The following is a 25,011-nucleotide window of genomic DNA, read 5'->3' as shown; positions in this document are numbered from 1 at the left end:
CCAGTTTCTCATGAACCATAGTCCAAACACTTCGCAATACCGATGGACAGATCGACCATTCTTCCATGTAGGGACAAGTGGATCTGGTAAGATGTCCACTAGATGATTTTATCATAAAGATCAAAATTATCATTTAAACCCCAAATTTCCTCTGTTGCCACTATTAAATTCAAGTCCCCACACAAACTAAGTGAACCCGATTTTAACAAACTACTGCAGTCTAATCTTTGCCAAAACTCGATCCTGGAAATATATGACACATATACATTAATGATACAGAGTTGGTGTTTTGATCCTGTAGCATACCCTGACAACAATATCCTTGCACATGTTTTATAGGCTAAAAAATTAAAAATATGTGGATCCCATAGAGTAGCTGAACCACTAGAAAGACCATTTGCATATGTGCACAAACCCTCCAAACAAGACATATCTTTAAAAAGTAGGACCACCCCTTCTCACCCATCACCATAATTTCTTGAAATAGGATGACTGAAGGCCTATGAACCATAACCAAATGGCAAAGGGATAAATGTTTTGAGGCTCCCCCCAACCCCGGATTTTTAGTGACCTATGTTACGAGAAACGAGAAACGAGAAACCAAACGAGAAACGACAATCACATAAGAAACAAAATTTAGAGGTTTCGCACTCAAGAAATGAGGAGAGAGAAAAAACGAAACAAAAAATGAAAAACACATATTTAGTTTCAATTTTCAATATAATTTCAACGAGATTTATAGCCGAATTTAATTAAAAGACTAAATAATTTGAGTATATACATCTTGTACCTCTTGCTAATTATTGTTTCTTATGCCTTCTACTAATTATTGTTTGCGTGTGGAAATTTCAAAGGATTATATATATGTATGTCAGCCAAGACCAAGATATACCATTTAGAGAGAAACAATAAGTAGAATCTACAATGGAATGTACACTTCTTAAACCATATATAGAATTATGTTTAAGCTATGAGTTTTACCAATGTACATGCTAAATAGAAGTAAATCCTTAATAAACTATCAAAGAAAGGAAAATAGTGTCCATTATATTAGATATAAAGTATCAGATGAATTTGAAGCTTCTTTTATCTCTATCTTGAATAGATCGATTTTTAGTGTCAGGGTTAGGGCTAGTGAAAAAAAAGACCTACCGTAAGCTAGGGAAAAAGGTTAAGAAAAAACATTGAATAACTAGATCAACTTTCTAGGTACTTGCCATATGCCTCTAGACTATTAAATAAATATTTGTATGAAAGCTTTACAATAAAGAGCAAAAAATACACAGTTGAGAATGAACTAAATTACGATGAGTTGAGTTTGAACTTTGAACACATGTATAAGTACCAGTTATTTGACTTTGTTAGCAATAAAACATATGCACTTCTTAATGAAAATGACGTAGAAAATGACGTTTCCATTCCGTCGCGTTTCTATTTCTGGTAACAGTGCACATCAACATCATGGCTCAAGCACCTATTCGAGCGGCATTGCTCTAATGGCCAAAGAAACACATTCCATGGTCGGAGGAAAATTTTGTGGGTCTAGAGCATATTCAAAATTTAGTGAATTGGAGGATAGAGAAAAGGCCTAGAGAAGGAGAGAAAATGATGCTAGTACCTCGTTCATCCTGATGGGATTGTATCTGGTTGTCCATCAGAGTGACATCGTGTTTACTAGACATCTTTTTTTTTTTAATGCAACGACCCGGCTGCCATATGTTTTGACCAATGAGTCTCACCATATCGCCAAGGACGACGTGTAATCAAACACCCAGTCACAAGACAACCCAAACATATAAAAGGAATCTGCCAGTAATATATCCACTTTCGATATGTATAATCATCCCACACCAAGTCAATATCGGAAGGAAACCCCCAGAGTAATCAAATTCAGCTAATATCCATGCAAGTCACTTATCCATCATGCTTAGGCTTCGTTCGTCTAAATAGATGAACGTTGCAATCTTATTCCTAATCACCATAAAGGACGGTTGCATCGATAATTATAAGGGCAACCCAGGAAGTTTTACCCAGTGCAATATAAGCCTTGGGACTTCCTTGAGGGAATTGAATCCCAAAAACCAACGCTGCAGAGACACGTAACTGTGACCATGTACCCATGGAAGCCCCAAAATATTATCCACATTCTCCGAATGCAGAAAGTGGAAACTGAACCATCTGTTCATTAAAAAACTAATCCTATTCTTGTATGAAAGCAATGGAGCCTAGTGAGCATCAACCCATCCCTTCATCTGAATAACATCCATATTAGAAAGCTCCCACCTGCCCACTAGAGCTCGTTGGTTTAAACTCAAAACCTGATCCCCAATAACATCCACGACGAAAATCAATATTTGTATCACTAAACTTAATTAATTAGCCCTCCACCATATTAATCTTAACCCTTATTAATTGATTTGATTAATTAATTGATCCTCTTCATATATATATAATAATGTTATACATAATCAATAAATGTAACTTGTTATATAACATTATGTAACAATTTATGTAGCATTATTGGTAACACTCAAGAAAACATAATTATATATATATATAAGTTGGAAGGTAGGCATATGCTTTTCTTCTTTCAATTCTAAGAATTGAATATCTCGGCTAACACATTTGACAATGACATGCACCACAGTTGAATTTGTGACCTATGTTGGCAAGATTTCAGTCCTAAGTACCAAAAGCCATATGGTTCTCATGTGACTCTATCAAAGTATGTGGAATGCCTCTCATCGTTTTTGGTGATTGTTTACTACCTGTTTTCTCTCAAGTATTTGATCTTTGCTCCCCGTAGCTTCTATAAGTGGGTTAAATCACATGCACTTGTTGGATTTAAGAAGGATGTGGGTTTATTGCATCATTTAAAGTATTGTTTCGAGCTTCATGGATTCATTCCCCAAGCATTTTGAGAAGACCTATCGCCTTATTTTGCAAGACAAGATTATTTTTTGGAAATGGGTAGTACTGAGGAGTCCCAACGTAGGAACATCAAGCTAATTTTGTAAGTGTTTTTGTTTGAAAAAATCTACTGCAATTGCATCTTGGAAATAGAGACGGTGCTATTGGAGCTTTACTATGAATCCAAATACCCTTACAATGCAAACATTATAGTCAAATAACTTGATAAAATATTAACAAATGGGCTTACTGATAATGTTGACATGTGCTTGATTTTGTATGATAATGCAAGGATTGGCCCTAATGATACTATGAGTTGCCAACAAGGTGCATATGAGTGCGTCTTGAATACTATTGAAGCATGCACCATTAATGCATGGCCTAATTTGTTGAGGATCCGGTTCTTAGAAGAAGTTTATTTTCATATTTTAGTTTAATTGTACTTAATCCTTCGAATTTGTTTTCTTAAAAAGAAGATTATGAAGCATCAGTCAATAATTTTGTGGGTGTAATAAATTTAAGTTTTTATTTATTTATAGTTTGAGTTTGGGCTTAGATTGTTTGTGTGGATCAATATTGTTCATCCTTGTTTCTAAAACTTGGTGATCAAGTAAACTTAGCAGGTATCAAGGTGTTTAGGTCAAGGGGCATTGAAACTACTCCTAGCTAAAATAGGTCAAATAGTTTTCTATGTAATTTTAGCATTATTATTATTATTTCTAGCTCCAGTTGTTTCTCCAATTTTATGTCTTGAATTTGATTCCATAGAAGCAGAAATCACAAACATTTCAATTTGTGCTTAATTCAAATGTTTGTACGAAATACAATTTTCCTTAGGTGCCATGTACACACACACACATATAATGTGGAACACCTAGAGTACCCATAAATACAATTTTCCTTTCAAGATAGATTTGGGCATAATAACCAAGAGCCCAGTGGAGTGATTCTTCATGGGATCTATGCTCTTATCTATGTTACATATATAGTTATTTCTTTTTTTTCCTCTAACAAAAACATTACTGAAATTGCAAGCTTTCAAGATCTATGATAATGAAATGGTAATTAAGGTCATAAAGCTCAGCCACAAAGTACAAATAACTGCTAGAAAAATGTTCTAATTGTCATGTCATGTTGGGTGCTGCAGTGAATTACATGATAAACCCTAAAAGCATGAAAAATCCTCTTTTTCTACCCACATTCCACTACTTCAATTCGCAAGATTATGTGGCAACCAACCATGGGGTCGATACCCTACTTTGATTGGTATTGTTGTTGGGACTTACACCAATAATCCAACTAAGATTTTATGGTTCCTTAGTTATTAAATAAATATTGTTTCTATAGGCACCAACTACGTCCAAGTCATGGGTACTTAGGGAAAGTGGACATTCGTGGACTTTACTGAGAGTGAATAAAGTCACAACAACCCACACTTGTCACCTACTACGAGAGAGATATGGAAACAACCATATGAAGATGAAGTGAAACCAAGAATTAGAGAACATGTCACCAATAACCAGACGACCTATGATTTGTATATACTCCCAAATTCACACACCGAGCTAGAACCCTAGGATATGTTTAATTTAGTGGTTTTCATGAAAAATTAAGAAGGTGCATCTTCCTTAATATTTTTGTCAAATACCTCATCTTACAATGTAAATTTGGTGTTGAAGGTTGAGGTAGTCATACACTTTGAGGATGATCTAGAAGAGTTGTAGCAGTGGGACCAACAAGTATGAAAATTACACCCCGAGATGAGTTGCAGTCATGGTTTAAACCATTCCTCACCATCTACATGACTTCTAATCATTATTTTATGACATTGCATGCCAGATTGTAGGCCTATTTCAAGCGTTGAATGATTTCTTCGATAGCATGGCTAAGAAAGGACTAACTATAGTAGTGTAAAAGAAAATTATTGTGAAAGGAAGATTCTCCAAGGAAATAATTGAATCACAATATTATTTAATTTTCTTGGCTCCATTCGTGGTTAATACATTCATTCTAGTCTTTTAGATGAACTGACACATGGAGTTTTTCTTCGTGTGCTTATGATACACTCTTTTGTAGGTTATGATCAGGAGCACCTCACATTATTATGCAATTGCAACCCAATATATGTGCTACAGTTGGATTGCTTTCAATATGTCGAGTTATTAAAATCATCGTGGACGACAATTAATATGACTACTTATGAGATATTTATCTAGATCAATTTTTTAGCACAAAAAAATAAAACATTCTAGAAAAGGGAAACTTTGTTAAAATTGTAGACGTATTATTGTACCAGCAGCCATAAGCATAGGGATTTCAATGGAAAGGAGTTTAGATTTATCGTTGTCTATATTGACTTTTCAATGGATAAAACTATGATAACAAGTGTTTTGCAAAAGCTCCATAAAAAAATACCATAAGAACAATCATTTTAGAGGGCATGTGTATTTGCATGTCGTAATGTCTAGAAAATAGTAAAAAAGGAGTTTTGGTGGATTTAGGTTCCATATTTTGAATTTTGGCTTTGATACCACATGTGAGGACCTAATTGGGGTCCTCTAACCAAAACTAAATTTATCATCTAATATCACAACAAGGAAAATAACATGTTTATAACAAAACAATTATTTGACAATAACATATAAATAAAATTTGATTTACAACATATTAAACATGTAAGGAATTTTGTTTGTAGCAATTTACATAAATAAAACAATAAATGGAAGAATACCTGATCTAGTGGCTCAATTGGGGTGCTCCTGCTGGTGCTACCTGACTAAATTTGTTGCCCAACCAAATAGGAATATTTTTCTAACTTCCTAGCCTAGGGAGCCTCCACAGGTTTCCTAGCCCTCCAAGCTTAATTCCAACAACAAATACCATAGAGTGTCCAAAAAAATAGGTCCAATACCTTCCAAGCACAACCAAAACCAATCTCACAATGAAAACCAATCTCCTTAGTTCTCTTTCCTTCCTTTTCATTTTCAATTCTTTCCTCTGATGCCAAAAGAATAAATAAAGACAAAATATCCTGTTGTCCTCTCATATTCCTTCCCTTTATGTCTCCCCCCATTTTTCTACCTCAACCACCTACCATGAAGGCCATGAATAACCCCCCATACCATTTAATGTAATGACCTTGACTCTAATTAAGGATCACATAAGTCTGAAATATTTTTTTAGCCAACTTGATATGAACGCAAGACAAGATAGATGGATGATGTTCCTTAAGTGATTATGATTTTGATATCAAGCATATAAAGGGGAAAGAGGACAAAGTGGTTGATCTAGATTGAGTTACAGTTTAAAACATTTATGTGATATAACAATGAGAAAAAGTGAAACAAATTTTGTTGAATTGATAAAAACAACAACAATAAAATATCATGATTATGATATGATTTGTAATCATTTAAGGAGCGTAACAACGCAAAAAGGCCTAATTAAATATTGGAAGATATGTTACATATATATGTTATGAATAATCCTACCAAGTTGGAGGATTATTTACATCTAGTGGAATTCACAAATAATAATTGGTATCAGGCATCATATTAGATGAACCCCTTTGAAGTCTTGTACGGGAGGAAGTGTCACATTCCCTTGAATTGGTGTGGCTAGAAGACAAAATTATTCTACGACCAGACTAGTTGTAGGAAATGGAATAAATGGTTAAGAAGATTAGGAAAAATTTAAAGATTGCCTAGGATAGGTTGAAACTTTATGCAGATTTAAATAGAACACATAAGGAGTTCTAAGAGGGGGAAGATGTTTATGTTAAAGTAAGACCCAAAAAGAGTTCCTTGAATATGAGGGGATGTTCTAAATTGGATCCTTGTTTTTATGAATTGTTTGAAATATTAGCCAGGATGGGGTCGCTAGCTTATGAGCTAGCATTACAAGCTCATATTAAAACTCATAATGTGTTTCACACATATTCAAAAAAAAAAATATGTACATGACCCGATTCATGTAATTGATTGGCATGTTCTACAATTCAAATTGGTAGGAAAATTCTCTATCTAACCATGATAAGTTTTTGACTGGAGGAAGATTATACTAAAAAATCGAGCCATCACCTAGGTTAGGGTGCAACGAAAGCACTTTGGGCCTGAAGAGACCACCTGGGAAATGGAAGAAGAAATGAAAAAGACATATCCTATATTTTTTTATGAAGGACAAATGTTGGACAACATCTAGGAAAATGTGCCATTGTAAGGGGTGGAGAGATGTAATACCCTTGGAAAGACTTATTTTGTGATTTTATTTATTTTTGGGGTTGAGAAAATTAAAGGAAACATGTGATATAATATTATTTTATTTTCATAAAGGAAAATGATAATGGATGATAATTTATGATAGAATAGTAATCCTCTCATAAATATGTTAAGAGGTTAACAAGAGAGATTAACCTCTAACTATCAAGGGAAAACAATTGAAGTTAGTTATGCCTAAAGAGGTAGAAAAAAAAGGAAGAAAAAAATTCTCCTGTATTTTTTGTGGTCTAGAGCTTCTAAAAAGAAGGAAAGAGAAAAAGAGAAAAATTGGACAAAGAATACATACCACCTTCTTAGTTGTAGGGTGGGAGAAAAAGGCCCTGTGGTGGAATCTGGACAGGATACTGTGGGAGATAGATAGAGGATCTTGGTAGACCTTGCCAATGGGAGAGAAAGACTAGTAAAACCCAAAAAAGGGTTATCAAGATAGTGTAAAAAGGTTTTGGAGTTAAAGAATTATAATTTTTCTTCTTCCCGGTTTTACCTGACAGTTAGAAGAAGAGATTGGGGGGAACTAACCAGATAATTCAGTTCAAGGCTAGGAGGAATTTGGAAGTCTATGGATTATTTATGAAATTATTCAATCAAGTATGTATTCTCTATTGTAATTAGTATAAATTATGTGGCTAATGATAGTCTGCAAATGAAAAGTTCAATAACAATTCTAGAATAGGGTTTATTAAAAAATAATGTTTGTTGACTAACTTTGTTCTACAGACACAGAAGAGAGAAGAACAAGTTCAAGTTAGGAGACATGTGTCTACAAGTGAAGGTAAAAATAGATCTAAGACATATTTGAATTATAAAAGACTATTCTTAAATAACATTGTTCTAGTTGAGAGTATGATTAAAATCATATTCAGAACCACTATTTTTAGTAAGGGAAAACTCTTGCGTTTATGCCCAAGTTAGACTCTAGAATTCCTAAGAGTAATAAATCAATGTCAAGGGTTCACAAAATCATCCTTGACCATGAGCAGGGGTGGGACACGGATAAGTGACTATGTTTTACCATCGCAGGTAACCATAGGGTCTTTGGACTAGATAAAACTACAAAGACATATATACATATATGTTTAAGTATAGTTTTCTATAAAGAACTATCTACATGTACAGATAGTCACACAAAGCTTATTATTTTTGGCAATGCATTCTTGAAAGAAATATAAAGTATTGTAATTGTGTATAGACATTTACAAAATTAAAGAAAGTTGCAGAACCAATATTTAGATACAATAAGGAATATTATTTATATACCGAAGGATAAGAGAGTTCTTCTTTTAAAGTATAGAAAAATTAAAGAGTTTCAATACACTATTATACAAGAGAAACTAGTCCGATCACTATAAGAAGTATATTTACCTAAACATTCTGATAAAGACCTATACTTTTAAGGACCTTAGAGTTAAATCATCAAACTGAACAATGTAGGTAGAGAATTCTATTAATTCCAAAAAGAGCTTGCAAAATGTTACATGTGAACATATCTATATACACAAAATTTGAAAAATAAACATGTTACTTCTTTAAACCCTAACTACTGTAGGGCTCCAAGTCTTGAAATTAAGCGAAATAATAATTTTACATTTAATGTGGCTCTATAAAGAGATATGCAAGCGGCCATGGAAAACCATCAAGACTTATACATAATCTTCCCAATATACAACATGAAAGGAAAAGGACCATAGCCCTTTATAATTATGTTGACAAAATTTCTCTAAACCTAATGCCATGCACTAGTTATTATAGGAATAAAAAGAATATTCTGAGTGTAAATCATGCCATGTTGTGCCCAGTGGGGACATCATGTGCCCACTGCTAGCTAACCTAGTAAAAAAGGTAAAGGTATTAAGAACTTGAAAACCCATAATAAATATTCGAAGGAGAGAGAGAGGCACATACCAATAACACCTCTAAATTGTAACTTAGCTCTGGATTTCATACATACCTGTAAGATTCATTTCCATAAAATATCAGTATAAATTATTCGTGCTATAGTATAATGATAAGAGGATATTTAATGTACTTGAGGGTTACAATCTTTACCTGCAAGGAGTAGGTAGGAAGACACTCTTTTTCTTGTACCCACCTTGCAAAAACAAACGAGGGTTTAGACAATGAAGCACAATCACAAAGACAATATTTTAGGGACTAGTGTTTCAAGTTTTCCTTATAGGTATATGGAACCTTATTTTTAAACCCCTCTAACAACGGCCATAATAACTTTGAAGAAATTTGAGAGCATTAAAACCCTCTTCCAAGAGAGGACCTAGTAATCTATCATCATGTAGTAGAATAATAGAAATGTTGTGAGAATCTCAATATGCAAAAGAATGGGAAGTTAAAGTATAGCACAAAGAAAAATACAAAGGATGAACTTCTAATCTTGAGCTTACTACCTGCAACCGAAGTATTCCAAGAGCCATATCGCTATCCACTACAAAAATTCCTTGATGAATGCACTATTGAAGCATTGGACTTTCAAGCATCCATAAAGAAAAATTACAGTAGGGCTTGAAGCCATGTAGCAGATCTTGAAACAATCAACCGAGAAAACAAAAAATGAAACTATGTCGGGATGATTGAGTTGGGTAGTTTCCCTAGCCCCCTCACCGAGAAATCTAGACCGTCACTACTCAAGACACAATCTAGATAGTTATATTTAATGACGCGTGCAAGCTCCACATAGGAGGTAGGCCCACTACTCCATGTGTTAACTACCAAATAATAACAATTGCGCTATCGAACAACTAGACTGGGGTGTCCACAAATCACGAATTACCATATTAATGTGTGATTAAAACCCCACAATATTCACATATGCACTCTGTGTAAAATACATATACCACATGTAACGTGGAAGGCCATATATATATATATATATATATATATATATAACTTATTAGTTAGGGTATTATGCAAAGTCCATAAGAATTGTGGATCCAAGTGTTATTAAGGATATATATTATTAATTGTTAGACAATGATATAATAGATACAACTTATCTAGGAAAAGAAAATGTATACACGTTCTAAATATTTATCAATTCATAGCAAAGAAGCTTAGATATCAAATGGAAATCACTTGAACCTATAATACAAGCAAGGTATATCTATATCTATATATACCTTGCTTGTATTATAGGTTCAATGTGTGTGTGGATATATATATATATATATATATATATATATATATATATATATATATATATATATATATATATATATCTATATATATATATATAAAGAAAATAAGAGTTTTAGGGAAAACATGTATAGGTAATAATTGAATGAAAGATGAAGTTATCTTTAGATAAGATCATAAAACGCAAACAAATCAACTATTGTAAAGGAGTGGTAAGTGAATAAAAAGGAAAGGACCTTGAAGGTTGGAGGATACAATTTAAAATAAATAAATAAAAAGAATTAATTCTTTATTTTATTTTTACAATTATTGTATGAGTAAGTTAGAGATGTGACATATGGTATTAGAGAAAAGGTTTCAGCACTGTGACCATTGAGCTAATCACATTGTTCTTAATTTAATAATATTTTTGTATACACCGAGAGCAAGAAATCAAGACAAAATCCCTTTAATGGTGCACAAATGGATGAAAATCAAGGAAGAACCCATATAGGTGAGGACAAACTTTATGTACATTTAGGACATCAGGCACAAATACCCACGAGAGAGTTGTTTGACATGAGGAATTGGAAGGAAGAATTGATAAACTTGCAAGCAGGTCATGAGCAACTATTGAAGGTCATCGCAAAGTAGAAGTTGCTCATAAAAAATTTAACAGAAAAGTCCAACCCCAAGAAAGTGGAAATAGTGAGGAATGAAGAGAATCAAGGTGAAACCTCCAAAAGAAAAACCACTGAAAATGTGGCATAAAGTTAGGAGGAAGGGTTTGAAGGAGTAGAGGAGCACAATCCTCAAAGAATCAAATAAAATAGAATAAGAAAACTAAAATAGAATTGCATGGAGAGTTTAGGAATATTCAACCCCTAACTTTCGACGAGGAAATAGAGAGGTTGTTGAGGCTAGGATGCTTAACATTAACATATATTTTCAATTACATGACTACTCTATGAAATTAAAGGCCAAGTTGGCCACCTATCAGTTGCAAAGAAAGGCTTCCCTATGGTGGGAAGAAACGAGAAAAATTCATAGTCTTGAAGGAAAAGCGGCTGATTGGGAAGAGTTCCAATGGTGTTTTAAGGGAGAGTATCTAACAGAACGATACTTTGATGACAAATTCCATGAGTTGAAATTGGGGAAATGACTAGTCAACAAATTTACCCATATTGCACTATGTTCCATATCTTAAATATGAGAAGGAAAAAACACAGTTTTTCTTAAGTTATCTTCCAACCTCATTCAAGGAGAGGATCAAGTGTGATAACCCTAAAACCATGGATGAGGTGATTAGGAAGGGATAAATATATTATCAACAAACCAAGTAGAAAAATGAGAATTTGAAATCTAGGTTCAACAAGAAAAAGTACTAGATGACCCAAGGAGGAAAAGGTGGCAAGTTTGGGCCTTTTGAACAACTTGGAAAAAGTAATAAAAACTAGAATTGGAGCATGACCAACAGTCAGCCAACCAAAACACACAACCAACCCCAAGTCAGGTCTAAATAAGAAGAAGTTATTAAAGGAGGAAATGGTAAGGAGTTGGATCCCCTAAGATGTTGGGTTACAAATAACCCCATTTATTATGGAATTGTCCTTACAAAACCCGGTATGTGGAAAACTTACAACACTTTTAGGAAGCCTCTATATTCAATGACGTGGCGAGAAACATGCCATGCATTAACACAAGATTGGATGGACACCAAGCAGGGCATCCATCTAGAATGGTGGAAATTGAAAGTACCATTCTTAACCAATTTATTTATGTCTTAATAGATCCTAGTGCTAGTGTGAGTTAATGTAGCCACCAAGTGGTAGAAAAGTGAAAACTAAAGTATGAAAAATATAAGAATGCATGGTTGGTTCCACTTGCCACGAGAACAAAGAGAAGCTGTAAATAAGATAAAATCATGTCCAATATCCTCAAGTGGAATTCAAACTACTATAAACTTAAATATTCTATTGTTGGGTTGATATCATGTTTTAATAGGCATGGATTGGTTAGAGGGACAATGAGTGGTTATAAGATGCCTACACAAAATTGTCACCTGAACAAATGAAAATAGAGAAGTGCAAGTTATAAGGGGCATACCAGAGCATGTACCTATATGACAGATTTCTGCATTACAGCTAAAAAGGGCTACAAGAAAAGGATGGCAAATTTTTTTCATCGAAGTGGAGGATCATTCTTTAAATAAAATGGCTAAATTTGTACATAAGTTCGAGGTTATTCAAGGCTATATTGATGTGTTTCGAGATGAATTCCTAGTTCTTCCCCCAAAGAGTGGGGTAGTTTTCTCCACATAATCAATACCAGGAGCATCTCTAGTTTCAAAGGCTCCTTATTGGATGAGTGTATCAGTGTCAATGGAATTAAAAATGTAGTTACAAGAGATGCTTAACAAGGGATATATTTAAACCATTGTGTCACCCTAGGGCCAGTCCTTTTCATCAAGAAAAATGATGGAATTTTTAGACTGTTCATAGATTACTCGCAACTAAATAAGCTGATTGTTAATAATAAGTACCCTCTTTCGAGGATACATGATTTATTCAATCAAGTACAAAGGGTTACTGTATTTTCAAAAAATAGATCTTAGATCTGGTTACCACCAACTAAGGATTAAATAGGATGACATACCAAAAATAGCTTTTTGTACAAGGTATGGGCATTATGAGTTTACAATATTACTCTTTGGACTTACTAATGCACCCATTACCCTCATGTGTTTGATGAATAGTGTGTTCAACAAGTTTTTGGATAAGTTTTATTAATATTCATATATGATATATTGATCTATTCCAAGACTGGGGAAGAGCACAAACAACACCTAGAAATAGTATTGCAGACCTTGCGTGGACTTTAATTGTATGCTAAATTTAGCAATTGTGAGCTTTTCCTGGACAAGATACAATATATCGGGCATGTCATGTGAAAGAAAGGCATAATGGTATACCCTGTAAAGTTCAGGACCATTCTTGATTGGTCGGTTAATGACGTGGCAGACATAAGATTATTTATGGGAATTATTAGGTACTACCACAAATTTATAGAAGGATTTTCCAAGATAGCACATCGTATATCTTCCTCACACAAAGATTCCAAGAAATCTTTGAAAAACTAAAGCACCTTCTGATGGTAGCTCTGGTTCTAAAATTAACAAATCCAGATAAAGAATTTGTTGCATGTACGAATGCCTGTTTAGAAGGCCTTGGGGGAGTTTTAATTTAATAGGGACATGTAATAGCTTATGAGTCTCTAACGTTAAAGGAACATGAAAATAACTATGCAATTTATGATTTTTTTTGGAAATGGTTATTCATGTTTTAAAATTGTGGAGACATTACCTAATTGGCAAAAAAAATCACTCTAATTACAAATCACATAAGTCTGAAATATTTTTTCAACCAACTTGATATGAACTCTAGGCAAGATAGATAGATGACATTACTAAGTGATTATGATTTGGATATCAAGCATATAAAAGGGAAATGGAATAAAGTGGTAGACACATTGAGTCGAAGCTTAAAACATTTATGTGAGATAATAGTGAGCAAAGTAAAACAAATTTTGTTGAACTGATAAAAATAACAACAGTAAAAGATCTGGATAATGATTTGATTTGTAATAATCTAAGGAGTGGAACTATGCAAAAGGAGTTAATAGAGTATTGGAAGATATGTTACATATATATGTTATGAATCATCCTACCATGTGGGAGGATTATTTACATTTGGTGGAAATCGCCTATAACAATGGGTATTAGGCATCTATTAAGATGAGCCCCTTTGAAGCCTTGCATTGGAGGAAGTGACATATTCCCCTTAGTTGGTGTTGGTCTAAAGAAAAACTTATGCTAGGACCAAAACAATTGCAAGAAATGGAAGAAATGGTTAGGAAGATCACGCAAAATTTAAAAACAACCCAAAATAGGAAGAAAAGTTATGCATATTTGAAAGGAACTCTTAAGGAGTTCCAAGTGGGGGAACATGGTTATGTTAAAATAAGACCAAGAAGAGTTCCTTGAATCTAGGGGGCTATTCTTATTTGGATCCTTAATTTTGTGGGTCGTTTGAAATATTTGTCAGGGTGGGCTCAGTGGCCTACTAACTGGCATTACCACCTCATGTTAAAGCTAATCATGTGTTTCATGTATCTATTAAAAAATTATGTACATGAACCGACTCATGTAATTAATTGGAACCGACTCATGTAATTAATTGGCATGTTGTATAGGTCAAACTTGAAGGAGGCTTCAAGGTCGAACCACAACAAATTTTGGATCGAAGGGAGATTATACTATAGAATCAAGCCATCACAGCTAAGGTGCAATGGAAGCACTTTGGGTCTGAATAGGCCACCTTGGAAATGGAAGATGAAGTGAAAAAGGCATATCCTGTGTTGTTTTTATGAAGAGAAAATGTTAGACAACACTTAGGATGGTGTGCCTTTTAAAGAGGAGGGGAGATGTAACACCCCTAGAAATACTTATTTTGTGATTTTTATTATTTTTGGGTTGAGAAAATTAAAAAACATGTCATGTAATATTAATATTTTATTTTTAATAAGTGAAAATGATAATAGATGAGAATTTATGATAGAATATTAATCATCTTAGAAATACGTTAAGAGGTTAACATGAGAGATTAACCACAAAATCCTCCTATATGTTTTGTGGTCTAGAGATTTTGAAAAGAAGGTAAGAGAAAAGGAGAAAAATTAGTCAAAGAATACAGACTGCCTTCTTAGTTGCAAGGTGCGAGAGAAATGCATTGTGGTGGAATCACACCATGGGAGATAAATACAATTTCATGGTAGACCTTACGAGTGGGAGAGAAAGACTAGTAAAACCCAAAAAATGGTTAGCATGACGATGCAAAAAATGTTGTGGAGGTAAAGAATTATAATCTTCTTTCTTCTTGGTTTTACCTGACAGTTAGAGAGAGATCTTAGGGGGAACTGACCATATAAGTGAGTTTAAGGCTAGGAAGTACGTGGAAGCTTTTGGCTTATTTATGAAAGGATTTAGTCAAGTATTTCTTCTTTGTTGTAATTAGTATAAATTATATGGTTGATGATAATCTGCAAATGAAAAGTTCAATAAAAATCCTAGAATAAGGTTTATTAGAAAATAATGTTTGTTAACTAACTCTGTATTGTAGACAAACAAGAGATAAGAACTGAGTTCAATTTAAGAGACCTATTTCTAAGGTGAAGGTAAAATTAGATGCAAGAAATATAACTCCAGTTTGAATGTTAAAACATTGTTTTTAAATAATAATCTTGTAGTTGTTGAGAGTATGATTAAAATCATATTCATAACTATTGTCATTAATAAAGGCAAATTATGGGGTTTATTCCCAGGTTTGACACTTGAATTCCCGAGATTAATACATCACTATGAGGGGTCCAGAGTAGGTCTTGAGCATAAGCAAGCCTAGGACACATAGAACTAGCTATGCTTTCCCATTACAAATAACTATAATGTCTCTGAACTAGATAAAGATATAAATACATATATATTTAAATATAGTTTTTATAAAGAGCTATCTACATACACACAGTCACACTTAAGTTTTAACCTATTATTTTGAGCAGAAATAGGAGCTATTATAATTGTGTAGAAAACATGTAAAAAACTAAAAAAAGCTACCAAACCACTATTTAGATAAATAAGAAATAAGAAATATTGTTTATATCGAAGAGGAAAGACAAGAGACTTCTTTCAAACTGCAAAAAATTAAAAAGTTTCAATACACTGATATACAAATACAAGAGAAACTAGTGCATTTACTACAAGTACAAGTAATAGCTTTAGATAAATGTTTTGATATAGACATATACTCTTAAGGACCTTAGAGTTAAATCCTCAAAGAGAACATTGGAGATCGAACATTCTATTAATTTAAAAATAGATATTGTAAAATATTTACATGTGAATTCATCTATATACACAAAATTTGAAAAATAAGTTCGTTGTTTCTTAAAACCGTAACTATCGTAGGGCTCCAGGTCTTAAAATTAAAAGAAATAATTATTTTACATTTGTGTCCCTCTAGAAAGAGCCCTGCAAGATGCCATGGAAGGCGGCCACTGAGAATGATAATAATCTTCACAATATATGACAGGAAAGTAAGAGGATCGTAGCCCTTTATAATTATGTTGACAAAATTTCTTTAACCCTAATGTCGTACACCATCTATCGTAGGAATGAAAAGAGTATGTAGAGCGTAAATCATGCCATGCAGTCACCACAAATTAACCTGGTAATAAAAGTAAAAGTACTAAGAACTTCAAAACCCACGCTATATATTCGAAGGAGAGAGAGAGACGCAGAATGATAACACCCCTCAACTACAATTGAGCTCTAGATTTCATGCATACCTGTAAGATTAATTTCCAGACAAGAATAGCAGCCATGATAAGAGGAGCGTTAATATACTTGAGGATTAAAAGCTTTACTTGCGATGAGCAGGTAGGAAGGCACCCTTTTCCTTGTACCCACCCTGTAAAAACAAAGGAGGAAGGTTCAACCCATGAAGCACAAAATCAAAATAGTATTCCGGGGACTAAGGTTTCGAGTTTACCGTGGTTTCCTTGAACCTTCTTTTTAAATCCCTCTAGCAATGGTCGTAATAACTTTGAAGAAATTTGAGAGCAGTAAAAACCTCTTCCAAGAGAGGACCCACTAACATGTGATTGTGTAGCGAAGAATTAGAAATGTTACAAGACTCTCATTATGTAAAGGCATGGGAAGTTAAAGTCTTGCATAGAGCTAAATACTAAGGACGAACTTCTAATCTTGTGCTTAATACCTGCAACTGAAGTATGCCGGAAACCCTATCATTATCCACTACAAAAATTCCTTGAGGAATACACTATTGAAGTGTTTTGGACTTTCGAGAAGCTGCAAAGAACAGTTACAGTAGGGTTTGAAGTCGTGGAGCAGAGCTCCAAACCGCCGACCGAGAAAATGCAAAATGAAACTATGCCAACAGGGTTGGGTAGGGTAATTACCCTAACACCCTCGGCGAGAAATCTAGACCGTCGCTACTTAAGACAATCCAGATTGTTGGATCTAATGACGTGTGCATGCTCCACGTAGGAGGTAGGCCCGCTACTCCATATGTTAACCACCAAATAATAACAATCATGTTGTAAAACAACTAGACTGCGATGTCCACGCGTCACCAATTACCATCTTAATGTGTGATTAAATCCCATAATATTCACACATGCCCTCTTTATAAAACATATATAGCACATGTAACGTGGAAGGCCTTGTAATAGGTTATATATATATATATATTCAACTTATTAGTTAGGGTATCATCCAAAGACAAAAAGAATAACTGTTATTAAGGATGTATATTATTAATTGTTAGACGAGGATATAATAGATACGACTTATCTAAGGAAAGAAAGAACATGCATACAGGTTTTAATTAAATATTTATCAATCCAGTACCTAGATGGAGCTGATATCGTAACTTTTTTCTTACAAAATTCCGAAAAAAATCGTAAATATTTGATGGAAAAAAAATATATTGTTAGTGTGTCATTAGATTTTAGTAAAGTTTAATGTTTGTAATAAGTGTGGACACGTTTGTTAAAGGACGGACATCTTTCGAAGAGCACCAAGCCTCTGCAAACTTGTACATGAAATAATTGAATGAAAGATGAAGTTATCTTCGGATAAAAATTATAAAACACAAACAAATCAGTTGTTGCAGAGGAGTGGTAAGTGAATAAAAAAGAAAGGACCTTGAAGGTTGGAGGATACAATTAAAAAAAATTGCAAAAGAATTAATACTTCATTTTTTTTGACACCTATTCTATGAATAAGTTGAGGATGTGACATCTATGATTTAATAATTTCATTTTAAACCATTTGAAATTAGTTGACTGGTTATTGAATTTTGGTGAGAGTTTCTCATGTTATTAATTAGAATATATCATGCTATATGAATTAGTTGACTGGGTATTGAATTTTGGTGAGAATTTCTTAGGTTATAACTAGAATATATCATGCTATATGAATTTGAAAAATAAAAATCTCCACATCCACACTGCAGCGTTCAAGACTAGGTGTCAAAAAAGAGTATTTAAATATGTGAATATAAACAAAAATGGTTTTTGTACTATCCTAGACTTCTAGTTATTGATCCATGCCTAAAACTTTTTCTGACCAAAAAATTGTCATATATACAATAATTTAAATGGTTGTTTGACATAAAATTGGTAAATATATCCCCATCCTATTTTATAAACTTCGTGTGTTTTTTTATTCTATCCATATAAAATCTTTGCAGATTTAGCCCAAATAATTATTAAAAACAAAATATTGATTTAGCCCCCAACAATTAATAAAACAAAATATTGATTTAGCCCAATTATTAAAAACAAAATATTGAGCTTAAAAAAAAAACCGATTGAGTAATTTTTTTTAATAAATCATTTATGACAAATCAATGATTTAACTCTAAAATAAAAAACATCCTTAATAAGATTTTTTTTTTTTTTTAAATCCACATTTTTTTAAAATCTACCTTAGTTAAAAATGTAGTTTAGGAATAGTCTCATCTACCCATGGATTGATATATAGGTGATGATTTATAGCTGTCACAAAATTCAATCCCTATGTTACATGAGTGTTATATAGGCGATTGTTCTCTAGCTGTAACAAAAGTCAATCTCTATGCTACTAGTATTATTACTTGTTACTTTGTTACATGAGTGTTATATAGGCGATTGATCTCTAGCTGTAACAAAAGTCAATATCTATGCTACTAGTATTATTACTTGTTACTTTTTTCCTTGTACTGATTACTTTTTAAAAGGAAAAGATGGCATGATTCGAGTTTTTTTTGGAATTTTTAAATTCATTTCAATTTATGAATGTTGCAGTATATATAGAAAGTTTTAATTATTATTTTAATTAAATTAAAAAATTAAAAGATGATAATTTATTCATTTAAATTTTACGAATGATATTATTTAATTATATTAAAAGATAAAATAAAGAATTTGAAGCAAGGGTAAAAAGTGCAGTTGCATTAAGAGATTATATTAGATTACATTAGAGAGTGTAGTTAAGATATTGTGACTTATACATATTAATGTATATAATCCTTTCTCATGTTTTTTTCTTAAAATTTTTAATGTTCACTCGTACAATTAGATTTTTAATAATTTATTTATTTTATGTTATGGTGTTTTTTGGATATTTGATGATATAATTATTGGCTAAATCATATTGTTTTAGTTTAAAATAGGTTTTTAATGCTTAAATGAATTTGTCTATTTGAAAATAAAATTGGACATTATGATTGTGTAGACTTCACAACTAGGAACTTATGATTTCAATAAATCTTTATCAGATAATATTTGCAAGAAAAAACCAAGACGTAAAAGAATAAAAGGATTATGAATGTTTTATTTTGTAAAATGACCATGTCCTCAAAATCTTATAATTAGAAAAAAAACTCTACAAATATCCAATATATATTAAAGATTAATATAAACTAAATATCATAACTTAAATAACCCTAAATAATAATTTCTTAAATCACAAACAACTTTTTTTAAAACTTGAAAACTAATCTAACCACTCTTAAATACTTAAAAAATAAATAAATATTTCTACACATATATTTATTAAAAGTTTTAAATATTTAATATAATTAAAAATATGGTCCTAGGTATATATCATTTTACGAATAAACAAAATTAAATAATAATAAAAAAAATTAAATTCGGAATGTTAAATTATATATAAGTAATAAAAATGTTTGGTCAAACACAAACTAATATATGTGTCAAAGCAAAACTAAATACCTAATACTACCTAATACTAGATAATACTTACTAGGAATAATAATAATAATACTTAGTGGGAGTAATAATAATATATATATATATATATATATATATATATATATATATATATATATATATATATCTCGCTTTTCGTTAATTTCTTAAACAATTGTTATGACCAAAATGTTCTATAACGCACGGTTTTTCCCTGTTATAACCAGAATGTTCTAAAGTTCCTCTTCTGAACATTCTGACCCGTATGTCGGGGAATATCAACAGCGCACTCACTGCTACATTTATAGCTCTTATCCCTAAAAAGGAGCAGTCGGATTCATTTGCTGATTACAGGCCAATAGCATTATGTAACATCCTCTTCAAAATCATTTCTAAGATAATTGCTGAGAGAATGAAGCCGATCCTAAACTCCTTCATTTCCAAGGATCAACATGCGTTTTTAAAACACAGAAATATCTTGGATGCTGTCGCCTCGACTCAAGAGTGTATGTTCACTGTCTTATCAAAAAATATTGATGCTGCTATTCTAAAGATTGATTTGGAAAAGGCATACGACTGCGTGGACTGGGGGTTCCTCCGCATCCTCCTTGCTAAAATTGGTCTGAGGTCTCAAGGAATTAATTGGGTGATGGCCTGCGTTGAGAACGTTCAATACTCAGTCATCATTAATGGATCCCCTTCAGCTCCCTTTAAGGCGGAAAGAGGACTTCGTCAAGGATGTCCTCTCTCTCCTCTTCTTTTTATCCTAGTCATGAGCACCCTCAGTTCGCAGATCAATAAAGCAGTTGCAGAGCATCGATATGTCCCGATAAAGATTTGCAAGAACATCTTTCTTTCTCATAATCTGTTTGTTGACGACATTCTTACTTTTGCTAAGCTCTGCAAATCCAGTTGGTTATGTCTTTCAGGTATCTTTCAGAAGTTCCAATCCGCAACGGGCTTGGTCATCAACAGAGCCAAATCCACATTATATCACAGCGGCTCAAATCTGGAGATTGCGCAATGGATTGCTGCACTATTTGGTGTCAATTTGGCATCAATTAAAGACGGATTCAAATATTTGGGCTTCTTCCTCAAGCCAAAGGCGTATCGTAAACAGGACTGGGCTTGGCTGATTGACCGCTTCTACAGGAAAATTTCAAGATGGGAGATGCGATTTTTATCCCTCGGAGGCAGATTAATTCTCGTTCAATCTGTTCTTTCCCAGCTTGCGGTTTATTGGGCCCACCTCTATTTTTTGCCTGTTGCTATTGTTAGGAAAATGGTCTCTTTATCAGCAAATTTTCTATGGGGAGGGCGTTCTCAACATTCTAAGATACACCTGGTAAATATGGATATCATTTCCAGGCCGAAGAGGTCCGGCGGTTGGGGTCTCCTACAAATGCGGTCGTTTGGCAAGGCACTCCTCTGCAATTCTCTTCACAGGGGCGTCTTTAGTAATAGCATATGGAGCGCCATTATCAAACAAAAATACTTGAGAGGCAGATCAATGGTTTATTGGTACAGGAATAAGTCTCTTGGTTCAAAGAGAGGATCCGCTATTTGGCTTGGGTTCAAAAAAGTTCAGAACCTCTTCTTCGATTTTCTCAGGTGGCGCTTTTCCTCCGGCTCCAGCATCATTATTGGCGTTGATTCAACTGTATATGGACTGGAAAAAATGCTCTCTCCTGATATGATATCTTTTCTACACACACGGGGTTTGTTCACTTGGGACAAATTGATTTTGTCATGGTCATCCTCCTCGCCGATCTGGAAGGATGCTGAGGATCTTGATCTGCCTCCTTCTTTGCTACAGCATTGGGAGCTGGTGATAAAGTTTTTTGCAGACAAAGGAATCATACAGACAGGTAATACAGATGAACTGATATGGTCAAAGCCGAATTCTACACAGCCAGTTCGTGTAAAAGACTTATATGAAGCTGCCTCGACACATCTTCAGCTGCGGCCCTCTCCAATCTTCCCTTTAAAATTTTGGAAAGCTCATTGCCCGCTTAAGGCAATTTTATTCTCTTGGCTGCTTTTTTCTAACCGGAACCTCTCATGGGAGGTCCTTCAGCGAAAGGGATGGTCGGGTCCGAGCAGATGTGTTATGTGTCGTCAAGCGCCTGAAACAAACGTCCACATGTTCTTTCAGTGCCCAGCATCGACCCAAATCTGGTATGAACTTTCATTATCTCACGGTTTTGCTCAGCAGGTTTTCTCTTCTGTGCAGGAGGGATTTAAGTGGTGGAGTGCTCAACGTCCAGAATGGCGATCTTTATTCATCATTACCTGTTGGTGTCTCTGGAAATGGAGGAATGCCTGCATTTTCCAGGACTCCAAGGATCCTATTCTCTCTTCTCTGGTTTACATATCTGCGATGCTCGATCCAGCATGTCAATGATGGTTCTTTTCATGTTTTCTTTTCTTGAGATCTTCTTTTTTTTCCTCCTCACTCAGCTTTCATCATGTGTCCATGCAGCGCTTATTCCACAAAATTTTCCCTCTCTTTTTTTGGAAGATATCCAGGAAATGTTTTGATATTGGGTCTTCCCATATGGTTTTGTTACAACTCTTCCAGCTGTTGCTTCGCCACAGCTTATTTCTTCGGAATTTTCAGGTTATGTATCGATATAATGGGTTTTCACATATGGATTTATTTAAGCTCTTCTAGCTTAGCGTGGCCGCTGCTAAATTCTCATGAATGTTTAGAACAGCTGGCCGACATGATCTGGCTAATATGTAACTGCTCATTATATTTCCTTAATATAAAATATGATGATTTTCACTCTGAAAAAAAAAAAAAAAACCAGAATGTTCTAAGGATTCGGAAAACCACTATTCCCCGCGCTTCTCATTAATTTCTTAAACCACTGTTATGACCAGAATGTTTCCATAACCCACTGTTTTTCCCTGTTATGACCAGAATGTTCTAAGGACTTGTCATCACACGTAAGCCAGTGGCAGTTATTTATGTGGTTTTGAAAGTGGGATAGTTTGAAATTTGGTGATTTCATTTTTGTGAAATTGTGAGGATGGATGATTTAAATTTATTTGGGAAATTTATTAGGAAATGTTCATAGTCATTTATTTATAAATTTATAATGAGTATGAAACGCTATCTTATTATATATATCATATTATTAAAATTTAAAATATAATAAAAATTATAATATATTTATAATAATATTAATGATCAAATTTAAACATATATATATTTGAAAAAAAACATAAAAAATTGTTTTTGATATGTTTAATTTGCAATAGATTTGTCTAATAGTATGGGTTAATATCATGGTTTACCAATACTACTTGCCAAACAAGCTATAAGTCGTTTCATAAGACACTCATTCATATGGTATTTTTTTTAATGAATGCATATAATTAAAAGAGAAACAAAAAAGTAGATACTTTGAAGATAAATCTCAACATTTGATTTGTCCATATTATTAAGAATATTTTAAACTAGAAATTGCACCAAATGTTGAAAAAGAAACTTTGTAAGTAGGTAGCATATGGAAGAAGAACATATATGTAAGTGAGTAGGATATGAAGAAGAGCATAGATGAAGAGGATATGGAAGAAGAGCATGGATGAAGAAATATGTGATATGTCATGCGATCTAAAAGAAAACAACAAGATTGCAGAAAACAAGTATGCATTGATGTGCAGAAAAACACATATACATTGATATGGAAGAAGAGCATAGATGGAGAAATATGTGATATGTCATGCGATCTAAAAGAAAACATCAAGATTGTAGAAAAGACATTTGCCTATGATTTTTCATCTTTGTAAGAGTACCGCTAATCTGATTGCTCTTAAGTTTGAGAGCCACCTGCAAAGGCGCATCAAGGAACCATGCACAATGTAAATGTGGGAATTTCTTAGCTTTTCATGTACACAAAAACAATTTCCAACACCTACTATACAACCAAAAATTGGGCATGGCCAAAGGAGAGATTAGTCAGAGCTTGAGGCAAATCCATTCCCAAATATAAACACAAGCACACTGATTACAAAAAATTTCGTGTCCTTTTCATAAGCCTCTTCAAATCCTCTTACTTAAGTCTAGGCTAAGAATTTTTGAATCAATCGAAAGCAAATCTCTATGCAATCCAACTATTGGATTAACAAAACCTTTTTTCATATGGAATTCTTAAAAATTTGAAATTGAGTCAAACTTGAAACTTCAAGCTCTTTGTCAAAAAAGGACATAAAAATTCAATATGAAGTTATGAGAGAAATATCCACATTTCTTTGAAAATAAGAACTCAACATCAAGTGAAAATCAACATCATAATCAGACATCTCAGTAGCAATAAGGGTTTCTTTCCATGGAAATAAATAATACAAAGTTCACATAATATTGCCCATCATTAAATTTCTACTACACTGCCAATTTTTAAGAAGTTATCAAGTAATAAATTGCAAGTTGTAGATGTCTTCTCTAAATTTTGAAGGACTACATCAAAGGAATTTCCAGATTCAACATAGGTTTGTTGTCATCCTTCCATCCTTTACTGTTTTGATTTGAGTACCTTCCTGCAAATTGGATTTTGTAGGCATGGTTGAAGCATGACCAGATTTAATATATGAGTCAGTAAGAGATACAAAAGTAATGATATTGTGTCCATTCAGATATGGGATATGGCAATAAATTATAACTAGCACACAAGCTATATAAACACACCAAATAGTATTGTATCCTTATAAAAGTGAAAGGTGGACAATGTATACTACAATATAGACAATATGGAAAATTATCAAATACTAGCATTCCAATGATTGTTTGGTAGGAATTTTATGCTTTTAAATGACCTTACAAGTAAATGATGTGCTTAGCTAGAGTTCTTTCAAGTAAACCTACACT

Source organism: Pinus tabuliformis, chromosome 6 (assembly GCF_031772625.1).
Source record: "Pinus tabuliformis cultivar Carrire ecotype Pingquan chromosome 6, CPIR1, whole genome shotgun sequence".
Taxonomy (NCBI): domain Eukaryota; kingdom Viridiplantae; phylum Streptophyta; class Pinopsida; order Pinales; family Pinaceae; genus Pinus; species Pinus tabuliformis.
Note: the sequence above shows the minus strand (reverse complement) of the source record.